A 15,400-nucleotide genomic window follows, 5' to 3' on the forward strand; every position below is an offset into this window, starting at 1 on the left:
AACTTAGAATGTTAATGAATTTACGTGCTGAGCATTTGGATGTTATTGTCACCCTTATTGTATAAATAAGGAGTTTAAGTCAGAATGACTGAATCAAAAACCAGATGTTATCACTGTATTTGGGTGGGGGGCTAAGATGAGATACCCAGGCACTGGCAATTTGGAGTGGCTTACTTTGTAGCCTTTTGTAGGTTCAAATCACATTTCGTACTAAGTTCCATAGCAACTATGAGTGCTCAGAGCTTCTGCAAATCCAGCCACAATTATTGACAAGGTGTGGAGCACTGTCCTCATTTCTGAAGTCTGTCTCTGGCTTCTTAGCTTATAGAGAAATGGCAGCTGGCAGGTGTCTCTCCAGGGCTGGTGGTCAGTTGCTTTCATTGTAAGAACTCAGCTGTTTCCAGCTTTCTCTTTTCTGTCGTTTGGTCTGAGTCATTTGCTGCTAATCTCCTTCAATTCTTGGCCATCACCTCTTTGGAGATGTATTCTGTGCTCTGTATGAAGCTAGATTCTCAAAAGAATAAATTGTGTGATCATTTGATTTGGCATTATTGTAAAGTGTATGTACTGAGGGACAACTTAGGATGATAGTTCATTTCTTTTGAGTATTTTTATCTGTAACAAGATCTATATATGCCTGTGTATATATATTATTTATTTTTGAGCTAGGATTTTCTGGTATGTATTCCTTTTGTATTGGGGTTTCCTTATAAAGGTTTTTTAGTTTCCTCAAAAATGCTTTGTCTTTGGAAATACTATGATTCCTGGATGGACTTCAAAGGAATTGGAAGAGCAGCCCAAATCCATAATATCATGGAGAATCTGCCCTGAAATAACTTGTCTACTACAACTTGAAAGAGCAATAGGTAGGTGAAAAGTTGCTCTTGAGCAGTCACACTTTATATACTTTTACCTGAACATCATAGGATGACATGAATATTAATCCATGTCTTGCAGTGATATTCAAGTGTTGTCCTCTTGATTCTTTTCTCTAAACTCCAAAGTAATGATTGTCCAGTGAAGAAAACCTTGCTATTATTTAACAAATGATATGCTGCCTGTTAATGCCCAATTCAGCAATGTTTTAAAATATCAGAAATCTTAATATGTATTTTGGGAATAATGCCCTCAGGACAGAGACCCTCTTTGGAACCAAGATCAATCATCTGACTGAGCTGTATTGGAAAGAAGGAGAAACATACACAGGAAGAAATACTAACTTTTGTCTTTAATATCCTGTGTTTTGTTCTGTTCTCCCTGGACTGTCAGGTCTAGATCTTCTGGAGAAACTAGTGCATCTTTTTTAAAAAAAACACAAACAACCTCCCTCTCCAAGTTTTTTATAGTGGTCATTTTTCAGATGTGGGTTGGCAAGCTCTGTTTTCAGGTAAATACCCATTTTCTGATGTAAACATATATCATTATCCTGAAAGATGAAAATCAGAATGTTTGGATTTCCATTAATACCATTTTGGGATTGGGCAGGTAGCTGTAATTGTAGTTTTCTTAATCTTGCAATAAAGTACTGTGGACCACAGCATTCCTTGCTCACACATTGCACCTCACACCTGTGCTAAATGGGCATTTTCTGAGCGAAGTGCATTGTTTGCTCAACAGAAGCATAAAAGATGGCACATGGTATGTTGCTGTACACCTTATCTTCTCTCTGCTAATCGCTGTGGATAAAGTGATGATTGTGCACTACCCTGTGACTCAGAAACAACTTTGCTGAAAACCATAAATTTTTTTCAGGTAAGCTACATCCCACCTGTATGTGTACTTAAATGTAACTGTGTATTTGTTCCCGGGAAGAACCCAGATGCTTGTCACAGGTAGCCAGCAACTGGAAGCACCAGAACTGGTGTATTCAGAATGTGACTACTCTGTCATTCTGCAAGTACCTCAAGTGTTTAGGATATGGATGAGTACAGCTTCTACTGCTTGTCACTGAATTACTGCTGGTAATTGAAAATTGGAATACAGTGTTCCCTGGAGACTTTGTCATGGAGCTCAAGAGGTTAATATGTACTTATGTGATGATACTATAATTTTATATGCATCCGCAGATACTGCTAATAGACATTAAAGTGGGCATTTACATCCTTATTATGGGTCAGTACTTGATGTCATAATAAAAAAGTCACATCAGAAAAGTACAGGATAAAAATCTGATTATGCACCTTTTGGAGTGTAAATGGCTTTAAAATTCAAATTGTCACCTGGTGGGAGGATCAGGAAAGAGTCAGAACAAGGGCAAAGGGGCAAAGCTGTGAGACACAAAGGGCAAGATAAAGGAGTTGAAAGAGCCAGGCTGGACTAGGCCTTTGCTTGGGTAGTTTACATCCATATGAATGCTATACCCCCTTACTTAGGCCCTTCATGTCATCTCATTAAACATAAGTTTGAGTGAAAGGTGGACTTTGCAATGGGGTTTGAAGGTCAGTAAACTCCAGATCTTCTGTCTTTCAGTGGAGTTCAAATCTGCTTGGTGTTGTGAGGGTTAAAATGTTGTGTGGGTTAATGGGGTTGTGGGTTTGAAGAGCAACATCAAAGCTAATAAAGTTTCCAAGGCAAGACAACATATGAAACTCTCATGAGGTTGTATACAAGTAACTGTGCAACTATTGGCCCCAGAGCCTGAGAAGGCGTGGGTACTGGGGAGACTGAGACTCAATCCAGAAGGGCAGCGCAGCTTAAAATCAATGGAGAAGTACAGTGAGGACTAGAGCAGCATGTATGATGGACTGCATGTGCAGCTGGATAGATCAGGATAGTGGTTTCAGTTGCAATGCACTCAAAGGGGTTTCCAGCATCACCTTGAGTGCTCTGGGAGCTGAAACCCTATAGCACGAAGAAATTTGGAAGGGTGCTGACTTTCCATTTCTGCACTACTTTTTCATACAAATATATCCTAAAGCATTCTAAAAGTTGACTGACATTTTAAGAGCGTTTGTTGAAAATAGAGGATGCAAGGCCATGTGGTGAGGTAAATGGTTCATGCCTACTAAAAGGAGAAACCTTGTCCTTCCATCTCTATTTCAGTCTCTTCATGCCTGGCTGTAAGCTCCTGCTGCTTACCTTTCACTCCTTGGACTCCTCTGAGTCACATCAACCACCCTAACTGCAAAAACTTACTTGATTTCTGCTGGTTTAATCCATTAATTTGGCTCCACTGATGTGTGTGAGGAGTCCTAGAGGCAGCCCAAGGCACAACGGCAGGACTGGGGCTGGGGGGTTGAGTGGGCTGGGAGAAAGTCCTGGGAATAATGCTTTGGTTTTAACCTTGGCTCAGTTGCTTACAGATCTGTGCCTACCACCCCATGGTCTCCAGGGATTCAGCAGTTCATAGGAACTCCACATAGTCCAAGGCTGCAAGAGATGCTTTGACGAGCTGCCTCGCCAAGAACTGTGTGCTTCTCTTCTCCCAGGTGCTCCTTAGGGGTTTTGACATCATTAGCTGAGGTGAGAAGGGACATTTCCTGTGACATAACCATAACCCTTCCTAAAAAGGGATTATGGCTGGAAGGGACTTGCCAGCTCTAAAGAACACGAAGTGTCTTTCTTTCAGTGGATCTCTTATCTTTAAGGGTCTGATTTGTTTATGAGGCACAATGAATGATGGGGCAAAATGATGGAAATTACTTAGTATCTCTACATCGTTTTCATGTGATGAGAACCAGCCTTTCTGGTGAATGAGAACGTTATTGAAAACCCCATCTGTCTTTTGCAACAGCTTTCAATAAAAGTACTGATATCTTGAGGCCCACAAACAGCCTTCTCTGCACGTTTCTGGGATCAAATATAAGGCAATTTTCTCAGGAAAACTAGAGGCACAGAAAGAAATTAAAACTTTGCGAGGATTATAGGGTAAAGCTGTAGCAGGCCTGAAAGGCTTTTGAAATTGCATCACTAAATACCTGATATTTCTGTGTCTCTACACTAATGAGGTGCAAATAAAATTCCAAGAGGCTGCCTGTCCATTCAGTGGATCGGTCAGACACTGAGCAGGCTGTTGTCAATCAGTCGGATACTGAGCCATTCAGCAATTAATGGATCCTAGTTTGTGAATGGCCACGTTCCCTGGCGCGCGTGCCTTTTGGCTGCTGAGAGAACAGGCACAGAGAAGGCCATCCCCCTATTCACAATTAGTGTTTGTTATTAAATGCTGAGTGTGTTCTCTCCTCTCATGTATCTGGTCTTTGTTTATGCACTGGGTGTTGGCACAGGCTTCTGTGCTGTAATGTCTTGAATTAGCTGCTGTTGAAAGGAGTCCAAGGAGCAGTGTGCTCTGAGGAGGACAGGAGGGTGGGAGAGTGACTTGGCACCAAAAGAGCAGGAGCAATTCTGAGGGAAGGATGAAAATGGGTTTAGTTAAGTGGGAGGCTGGCAAGGAGCAAGCAGCAATGAATCCATGCACATCTCTGTTCTCAAATGTGATGCCAAACACATTATGGGAATAACGAGCTAGATAGGAGGTGTAAATGATGTCAGGAAGGTGAGATAGCCTTGGAAATGGTTTGGTAGATGGTGATTTTAGCAGACATGGTATCTTCAGGTAGATAGATGGTGCTTGACTTAGGAAGCATGGGACCTGGAGGAAGAGACTACGGTTGCTGGAGATCACTGTAGGGGTAGAAATACATTGAGAAGTGATAACATAACTCAAGCTGTCTGTGGAGGATGAGGAAGAGATTAAAAGCAGAGCAAAAAATGAAAAAAAAAAAAGTAAGCTCTGGACCCCTGGCTGATTTGAAGGCCATCAGTAGGAGTGTAGGACAGGAGAATGGCATCTGTCCTACCGTGGGGGAGAGGAGACTTATTCTAATCTTTCGGGTCTACGCAGCACCTAGAAGGTCTAACATGCAATATCTGGGCTAAAACTAAGGCAGATGCAATGGCTACAGCTCCTTGCCCCTCTCTGCAATGCTGCAGCAGTATGTGGCACAATAAGCAGTCTCAGTTGGCCATTTTGCAAGTCAGGTCTTTCACCTGTTTGTGTGATGAGAGAAAATGTGCCAGAATCTACAAGGAACAGGCATAGTTTGGTTATGAGAGGGCAGCACTTTGAGCTCTGTCTCCTGCAGCCCATCTACTCAGAATGGCTACAGTAGGTTACTTTAAGATGAGAAGTAAACCCAAAGTGAGTTGATTTTTCTTTCTCTAAGAGCTAGGTACCACCTCTGCCACTCCTCTCCCACTCATGTTCTTTTTTCAGTAAGGGGATGAAATGTTAAATATGAATAAACAGTTCATCTTCTCAGAGTGCTACTGGAGTAAAATGCTTTTTTTCTTCATGCAAAGGGAATAGGCAGGGAAGGGTGTCATGAGGCCAGGTTTGCCTGTGTTGGATGTGCTCATTCACTGTGTTAGCCTGTGGCCTTACTGGTCACAGATTGTTTTTTGTTCATCTGAGCCACATTCCTAAAATACAGGTAGCTTTGGCAGTGGCACAAGCTAGAGCGTTGCTGTTCACTTGTCACCGAGAATAGAGCACATGTTGAATGGCATTATCAGGTACCGTTTATTCATGTACTGACCCTCTGTGTGTTGCCATTTTGTCCTGTGAATATTTTCATAGAATCAGCCAGGTTGGAAAGGACCTCTGATATCATTAAGTCCAACCCTTGATCCAACACCACCGTGGTAAATAGACCATGGCACTAAGTGCCACATCCAGTCTCATCTTAAAAACCTCCAGGGATGGAGAATCCACCACTTCCCTGGGCAGCCCATTCCAACGACCGATTATCCTCTCTGTAAAGAATTTCTTCCTAAAATCTAACCTAAAACTCCCCTGGTAGAGCTTAAGACCATGGCCTCTTGTCTGACTGATGGTTGTCTGGGAGAAGAGACCAACCCCCACCTGGCTACAACCTCCTTTCAGGTAGTTGTACAGAGTGATGAGGTCTCTCCGGAGCCTCCTCTTCTCCAGACTAAACAACCCCAGCTCCCTCAGNCTCTGGACCCGCTCCAGCACCTCAATATCCTTCCTGAACTGAGGGACCCAGAGCTGAACACAATACTCAAGGTGTGGCCTCACCAGTGCTGAGTACAGGGGAAGGATCACTTCCCTGCTCCTACTGGCCACACAGTTCCTGATACAGGCCAGGATGCCATTGGCCTTCTTGGCCACCTGGAACAAACTGCTGGCTCATGTTCAGCCTCCTGTCAGTCCAAACTCAGTCTCTGTGAACTTTGCTCTAGGGTCTCTTTGACAGCACAGCTGCCTACTGTGAGTTACTTCAAATATTTTGGAGGCATAGCTCTGTTAATCCAGTTAATCGTTTTTTGGAGCAAATTGAGGTTCGCATCAGCAGAAAGATACCTTGCTCCAATCACTGCTCATCTAGCCCAACTGGAGTGAGCATCTTTATCTTTTCCCATCTCTTATTTAGCCTTTCCTGGTCTTTCCATCCCTCTTATGCTGCTCTGCCACTGCTTCTCCCTGATAGCCCACATTCAGGTATGGCTCTTTAAAAGTAATATCTGTCAATATTTGTCATCAATCTGTTTCCATTTTTATTTATAAAAGAAGGAGAGAGAGAATGGAACTGCAGCAGTAGCAGGGCAATTGCAGATGAATAATGAAAGGATTCATCACAGCCATACCAGGATATATATATTTTTTGCAGCCAAGCGAGACGGATTCCCATCACAGCTCGGGGACTCGTTCCATACAACCACTCATCTTTCATGCTGGGGGGAAGGGAAAGGTGGAGACAGTATCATTATGGATGTAACGGGACTCTGAAGTGACTGGTCAAGGTTGCTGCTTCAGTCACAAGGAATCTGCTTACAGGAATTTTCTCTCCACCAGGTGTTGTTGCCTGGTAGAGTGGCCTTCTGCAGCAGTCTGACACTTGTGAAAGGGAGACTTAGGGTTTGCTAATGAGGATGCTTGCTAAGCATTCGAATCACCAAGAAAGGACAAAATGTCCAAGTGAGGATTTCACTGGAGTGACAAACTTGTCTCAGGTGGAAAGGAACAGACTGGAAAATGCATTGTCCACCTTTTTGTCTCTTGAGCCCATCTTCGAGTTTGCTGTCTTATCAACAAAAAACTCTCAGCTTGCCCTGAACCATCTGGCTTTACAAGTCCGTCTACCTTGTTGAACATAGATGTTTTGTTCTTCTTGTTCCCTTCTAGTAGGTTAGGTAGATGAAAATTTGTCAGATGGGAAAGCTGAAGGATTCTGGAGTCCAGAAGAACTCTGTGAAGCCAGAAGAGAAAGAACTGCTATTAAAAAAGGATGTGTGTGGAGGGGGAAGCAGCCCAAAATATGTCTTATTGGTTGGGGGATGCACTCAAATCCAAAAAAGTTTGTCTTTTTCTGTCTGCTGGGTCCAAGCGAGCAGTGCCAGTGCTTCAATGCTGTTTGAGCTCTGCATGTCTGGGTACACACAGATATAGAGGTTACATTCCTTCACAGCTGAAAAGAGAGAGTCTGACTCTCCAGCTCTCTTGTGTTTGCAACTGCATTCTGTTGAAGGCCACAGCTTCTAGATCTTGCTGTGTACCCACTCATACAGTAGAACCATGGCACAAGATGCTGACCAATTCTCTATCATAGGGTGTCACTAAGATATTTTGCACTTAAATAACAAAAGTAGCCTTGAACAGTCTGTAAAATATTGCAAGTAAGATATTAATTTATCTTGCTGAAGACTTGTGATTCAGCAGCATACAGTTTTTTACTGGACATGTCTCCTAGACATGTAGGCTCTTCTCAGTCGGAAACATTTAACACCCAATTAGTTTCTGATGTATACTTTAATATATTGGTGATCTCAATGTTCCCTGAGAGGCTTCAAATTATGAGGATATAACCAGGTGCAGGTTTGCATAACCTGCTTTGAAATGCTTCACTCCCTCTGAACCATACTTAGGTTGTTTTAGAGTTGCTATGGTGTGAGTGTGCTGAAAAATCTGCACTGTGTCAAGTGAGTGGTGGATGAAGAGTTCTAAACTCCTCCAACAAAGGTTGTATGAAGAATAGTGACTGGGTGGCCTTTTGGAAAGGTAGTATTTTTGTCTGAGAGATGTAAGAACTGTTCTTTCAGCAAAGAATATGAGGGCCAAGGTGCCTTGAGCAACTGCTGTAGTCTGTGGGATCATTATAAACTCAGTTTCTCCTCACTTTCTGTGCTTTTACAGTCCCTAGAAGGTTCTAGTCAATACTGAAGTCCATCAGACCCTGAGGCTTTACAGACTTTGAAAAGGAACATTTACTGTCCAGAGAACATATTGTCCAAACAGAGAAGGATGTGGGTGTAGGCCACAAGTGGTAAAGGTGAGGAAGAGCAGGATGATACATGATGTGTGATGACATCAGTATGAAATAAAATGGCAAAAAACCAGATACTGCTGAACTTTGATTGCTGAATTAATTGTCCTTAACTTTCAGGACCTGAGCTAGGGCATCTCAGCATATTAGCTAAAGCACACTGAAAGTCATCAGGAAAGATACATGTGTGAAGGCATGTCTAGGTAGAAAGAAGCAGCAGCAAGATAAGAGGTAAATGTGTTTGAATAGAAATCTAGCTGAGAAATAGAGCCCACACTTTAGAGATATTATCAGAGAAATATGATATGGATTGAAGGCTGAGTAATTTTTTGTTCTTTATGTCTTCTCCAATTTTCTACCTTTTTTGGATTCTTTCATTTTAAAAGCCATATTGCCCTGCTGACTGTGTGCATGCATTTAGTTCTGTGTACAGCCTGCCAAAGCAGTGGGAGCCATCTAGAGAATGGTGTCTGCCTGTCCGCAGACTTTCTCTCTTGTGTTCTTTTTTTCTTGTGATGGAGGCAGAAGAAGAGAGCCAGGCTCATTATAGATGCACTTCTGATTTGAGGCCCAAGTTGGAGAGATGCTTGGCTGGTGACAGTGACATGGTGGTAAGTGTTGTCCTGCTTTCCGCAGTCTCCATGCATTGTGCTCCAAAGCTCTGCTTTCAGTGGGAAGGTCCCTCTTTGTAAGAGCAATGTAAGAGACCAAACTATTACCTGTGGGAATAGTATTTTCTGGGCCATTGCCACCGAGTGGCAGCATTCAGCAGTGTCTTCCCTGGACAGGTCAGTCGACCCAGTTGCTGGTTACCCAGGGTAACTCTCAGGTGCTCCTTCTTCTGATGGCATGACTGCAAAGTGGATCTTCCCTTGCTGATTCCTACAGTAGTGAGAAGAATGGAGGAGTTGTAATGATTTCAGTCAGTTTCCACTATAGAGTTCTGGTTGAGGACCTAAAGGCAGTGCTGGTATCAGGGGCATGGAGCTGCTGAATCTTACTTTGCCTGAGTCTAAAATTTTGTAAAACAATGAAAAGAGCTGGCTCAGCTGTTCTTGTCTGTAGTGGCTGTGGTGGCTGGTGTGCTCAGCTCAGCTAGGGCAGAGACTTTGGGTTCTATCTAAGGAAGCCTCATAAGGACTGAGAGTATGGCTAATGGGCCAGGCCCTCTACTTTCCTATGTTTTGTTCAAGAGCAGATGTCCCAAATGTCCCAGATGTTTTCAAACAAGTTACCAAGAAAACACAGACAACTTTTCTAATACTTTCAACATGAATACACAATATCAAAACAATATTAGCACCTCAATTCAAAGAATGAGAGGAGGGATTAAAAGCTATTTGCTGCCTATTGCTATTAATGGAAGTAACTCTCCTTCATTAACTCTTTCCTCTTGTAAATCACTGGAGTAGAGAAGGTGATTCAGTGGCAGAGTTTCTGAGTGTCTTATCAGAAGCCAAGGCATGACTGGGACAGTGAGGCTGGATCATCCCAGCGCAAGATGAAGACCTACTTAAAGGCACCTGATCTGTACCCTTTTTGAGGATAGGTAGAGTTTCACCCTTCATATTTGGAGTTTTTCAGAGGTGCTGAATTTCCACTGAAATTGCAGGAAAACAGATGTCTTCTGCAGCTTCAACTGAGGCTTACCAAATATCCCAGCTCTCCTAAATAAGGCTGCTGTCTTGCTGATCTGTGCCCAGAACCAGAGGTTGCAAGAAGCATGTGTAAACAAGGTGTCCCAATGTGTTACCTATCAGTCCCTGTATTTCTATGTTTGCCTCAGGAGAGTATGAGGAGAAGCTGAGCTGCTTAGTTTGACCTTGCTTTTTAGGTTTTTTCCCTGTTTGTTTTTTGTTTGTTTGTTTGTTTGTTGTTGTTAGTGGGGCTTTTTTGTTTGGTTTCATTTTTTGCTTTTTTTTTCTGTTTGCATGTGCCTCTAATTGATCTTGAAAAGAAGGGACAGTTAAAGAAGACGTTAAGGTGAAATGAAGCCATAACTGTGACTGGAGACTTTTATTAAGTGTGTCAAAGTTCCCTGGGCTGCGTATAAATTGTTTATTGATTTTGGTATGGCTGGGTGCTCTGGAGTAATCGCCCGCAGAACCACTAGAGAGAGAGCAGAGAGGAGAGGGCTTTGCCAGGTCTCTGCTGCCTCCTGCCCCTTGCTGCTCTTCCTCCTGCCTGTGCTGATAGTCTCCTCTTTACCCTGTAAACGAGCAGCCACAGTTGGTTAACTCTTGGGCCAGCTGCTGCAGCCCAGCACGGGGCTCTGCCCTGCTGCTTCCGAAATGGCTGATGAAAGAATCTGGTAAGGGGGAAGATGGCTTTGGAGCATATATCACACAAGCAAGCATGGTATTGCTGAGATTTAAACTGCTCTTTGGCTCTTCTGTATGTTGGTTGTTACAGACAGAAACCTGTCTGTGACGGTCAGCAAGGTTAGTCATCTCTGAGCCTACTTAACCAAGGACCAGGTCAATTTTGTGACAGGGCAGAGATGACCATGTTTGTGTTTCTCAATAGTGTCTGAGAGGTTTTGCCCCAGTCCCCTGCTTGTTCTCGCATGCCTTTCCCCTCTGTGCTGAAACTGCAGGATGCTATGTGCAGTGAGCCAGCCTGCCTCCCCTGTACTTACCTATAAGCTCAGGAAAACTTCAGCCCTGCCTGTTTTTTTCCTTTGCTTTTTGTTACAACATTAGGGTGGTTTTCCTGCTGCATTTCAGTAAACCACTCTGTACAGAGATTCTTCTCATCCCATCTGGGGAGCTGTCAGAAGTGGGGGTTCTGCTTTGTTCACTTCCCAAGGAGATGCTGCACACCATTCTTGCCATGCTACTTTTGCACAAGGGCAGTGAATTCCTTTATTGTTTCTCATCCAGAGTATTATGACTAATGTATACTTATAAAATACATTGTCCCTTCAGTTCTGAGGAGGAAAAGGAAGCAATTTTTTTGACATTTGATTGGAAAAGTGAGTGAATTTTCTGACGTATGTTGCACAGTTCATGATACCCCCAGTATCATAGGTTGGTTTAATTTCCCTCCTTCTACAGAAGACTTCAGAGGCCAGCAATAATGTGGCTATTAGCTGAATGACACTCAGATGTAAATCTCTGAGTGGAGAGAAAAAGATGATTTTTCCACTTTTTAGGCCCTTTGAAAACTGCTAAGCTTTAGTCCAAGTGTCAGGAATTCTATTGTTAGAAGATGCAGTAAAAAAACTGGGTTCCTTTCTTAATTGTCTAATCTCTACATAAGAGTGGGAATGTGAAGCCAGAGTAAAGGTAAGATCTTCTTTTGCATCACTGGGAAAAATTTTCAGGAAATCATGCAGATTCTACAAAGAAGTGTTTTCTACTTTGCATGTACACAATGTTTCTTTAATGAAAAAGATGGGGAAATGTGTATTAGTTTAAAATTTCATTTCCTGGAGGGCATAATATTAATGGAAGGCAAAATATCTCTAAAGTGTTGGCAATTTAACTCCAAGGTTTTGAAATGGGATAAAATAATCTAAATAAAAATTTGCATCTACCTAGAGAGTTCTCTGACAAAAATGACACGAGGACATTAGTGCTGGGAACAGCAGTAACAACTTCAACTCTGATCTTCTTGAATTTTTTTACCCCTGTAATCTAGTCCAAAATTTTAACTTCCTGTGGAATAAGGACAATGAATTATGCTGATGTTGGTCAGTGTACTTTGACTAGGCGGTGTGAATGCTGTAATAGCATCTGCATTAGTCTGCACTGCATTCAAAGCATTTACTATATATGTATATCACGTAATCTTTTGTAATGCTTAGTTGCTTGAATGAACTAAGATGACTGATTTATTTCCTCTCACAAAAAAAAAAAAAAAAAAGAAAGAAAAAACTAAAATAAAAGAAAGAGAGAAAAAAAAACCCTTTTAGTTAAAGCTGCAAAACTTTCTGTCACGGCTTGAATTCCCTGGCTACAAGGTCTTGCTCATGACTGCTGTACATTACTGCTTGTGTTGCTTGTGTTGGAGATTTTTGAACCCCCACCCTTGGGAACAACAGCTTGACTTTAAATTTCTCACTCCTGCACCTCAGACTGAAGGAGTTATTTTTAACCTGCCTTGACCTCTGCCTGAGCAAGAATAAAATAGGGATTGGGCAAAATATGACACAAATCAATAGGTTATCCCAACAGATATGATCTTTGGCACCATTTTGCCTTGGACACTTGCTGCAGTAACAAAGATAAATGGTGATTTGTTAACATTGTGATCTAGGGACTGGGTGGCTCAGTGGATCGTGTGGTGGCCTCTGACCTCTGGGTCTCCAGGCTCTGAACATCAAGATGAAATCTTATTCTGATAGTAGGAAGGGAAAAAAGGTCCACAAGGGTTGGATGATTTTGGTTCAGTGCTAATCACAGTGCTCCACAAAACATTCCAACAAGGGCAGAATAGACAATACCTCCTGTATGGGAAATAGAATAGGAACTGTAGCAGTAGAGAGCTGGTGATCAGTTAGAGCAGGCTGTCTGTCAGTGCTTTTACGGAGTGACACTCAAGCAGTCAAAGCTACTTGGTTTCTTCGCCTGCCTATCCAAGAGGAGCTTCACTGGGGACAATGTGTGTTAGCTTTGAGTAAAAGGGAAATTGGGTTTATGAAAGCAGCTTTTGTTTCATTTTCTAGGACAGTTTCTGCATGTCCTTTGAACCTTGACTGATTACTGAAGGATAGCAATGTAGGGTCTTTTGGAGAGATGAGGTTTTGGAAACAGCAGATACAGCTGGGATAGCTGTGATCCAGTCATGTCTCCAGTGACTTTGTGTGTTCCAGATCTCCACAGAGTCCTGTTGCAGGTCCTCTATAGATAGCTAACTTTTAATATATTCTGATGCACATGATTTGTTTTGCTTCAGCAGTCCACAATGGTGTATTCTCCTCAGGTGAAAATAAATTCCTGCAACAGAATTTCTTGCAAGTCATCTGCAAGGATTGGTAAGCAGTGTGTGAAGACAATTCCATGCTGCAACTAATGTCATGTAAACAGGCATAAGCCACAGTGAGTTCTTTTCTCCCTTGGCTGGTATATTCCCCTTGCCATGGGGAGGCAGTATGGCAGTATTTCATCCTGAATGGAATCCATCAAATTCAATGCTTTTGGTCTGAATCTCTTTACAGGTCTTCCTACAAGACTGAAATCCTGCTCTCTTAGCATGGTAAGCACATTCTGTCTCAGTCTTGAATAACCAAGGGAACAAAAAGCTTGGACCTGTGGGACATAAGGGCTCTAGCAATTCCCTCACTGATGCATGCAAGATGATTACATAGTGCTCTTAATCTTTCCCATATGGTAGATCCAAGTGTTACGAGAGATTATGTTGTACTTGGAACCCCCAAGTTGGCCCCTGTGACAGTCCCCTGCAGCATCTGTCCCCCCAACTTTTTACTTAATATTGGGCTGTGCATTTCTGGGTTATAGAGAATGATGGGAGCCATGCCATTGAGAGCAGCCTGTTTTCTCACTTTTCCTCATCCCACCTATTTGTATGTTGTACCTATACCAACGAGTTGGAATTGCAATGAGTCAGTGCAGGCTTCTGCTACCATCTCTGTGTAATTCCATCTTACTATTGACAATTGTGCTTGAATCGCAAATGGGGAGCCTGTTTTTAATCTGTAGATCACATACCCTATGGGTTGCTCACAGCACACATTTGTTACTTGAGATGTCACAGAAGGAAGTTTGAGCCAAAAAATGTTCTTCATGTTCCTCACCTCATGAGGTTCCTGAAAACTCTGCCTGGTGTCTTCTTTGCCCCAGTCCAAGGCATGTTTCTGTACCCTGCCCAGGTGCCTGTTCTGGCTCGCACTGCCCCAAGTGCATCATGACACTTGTTTCTCCAGAGATCGGGGCTGCACCCTGCCCGTAACCAGAAACCTCCAGCTCTGTTCCCATGGAAGGAGAGGGATATAGATTGCTCTGCCGTTCTTGTGTGTCAGTCCCTTGACAGAGGGCTGCATTTCTCTCTCCTGCAGCCGAGCTCTGAGCTTGCCCTGGCTCCAGGATGTGCAGAGTGAAGTGCACTGGGTGGACTGAGTGAAAGCAGTGTGTCCAGCTCTCCATGCCCCTGCAGCCAGCAGGCCACTATCATCTGACTGCCACTACCGCCTTCCTATATACCGAGTACATTTGGGGCTGAGCTTGTTGTGTGCATTGAATGGGGGCAGCAGGGTGGTTTCTGGGCCAGGAATGTATTAGGACCTGCACAATAGATGTGAAATGACACCTAAACTGGCTATGGCTGTAGCCTTGCTATGGATGTCCAGGTATGCTGCACTAGCACTGCTGCCTTTACCTACCAGGCCTGCATTCATGTTCAAAAAAAAAAAAAAAAGGACAAAACCCCACAAAAAATGAAAGAATTATAGAGAGAGGGTAGCAGCCTAACAAGACCTACTTTTCACTATATTTTTAGCCTCTGATTTTATTTTTCCCAGTATAATTCTGGGTTAACTGTTTCGTTGTTTGTTCAGGCTGAGAGATCAAGTTTAACTGAGCTAGAATTCCTTGCCAGCATCCTTTTGTCCTTTTCAAAAGACAGGAATTTCACTGTCATTGCTTCCATCATGTTTCATGTTGGGTTGGGTTTTTTTGTTTTAAAAAGGTGTTAAATTACATCACTGGCAAGTTCTTTAGAGTTCTTTGAGTTGTTCCGATGGGAAGTTTTACTTGCAAAAGATATTTCCTCATCTGCCTTGAGTAAAAAACTAAGGATCTCCTCCATCATAATGTATATGGTATGAGCCATCCCATATCTTCCTGTTTTAGAGAGAATTGCTAGCTCCAGAGTTCTGCCATCTCTCCACCTATCTAGGTCTAGACAAGGATAGTACTGCAATATTTAGTTCTATAAGGAGACAGCTCTATGTGTGTTACCGGAAAACTGCATTTTTTAACATGTGAGGAAATAAACCAACCCAAGTTCTTTGTGATGCAGCTCTGCTCAAGGCCCACTTTGGTTTGCTCCCATAGAAATAGCTTTGCATATTTGTTGGTACAAATCATCTTTTAGGGGTTTTCTCCTGAAGAATTTGTATTCTTATGGTGAGACATACTGAAAAAGTTGGTAAT

Source organism: Empidonax traillii, unplaced genomic scaffold (genome assembly GCF_003031625.1).
Source record: "Empidonax traillii isolate 1590-97213 ecotype Southwest subspecies unplaced genomic scaffold, ASM303162v1 scaffold74:size2480735, whole genome shotgun sequence".
NCBI lineage: Eukaryota > Metazoa > Chordata > Aves > Passeriformes > Tyrannidae > Empidonax > Empidonax traillii.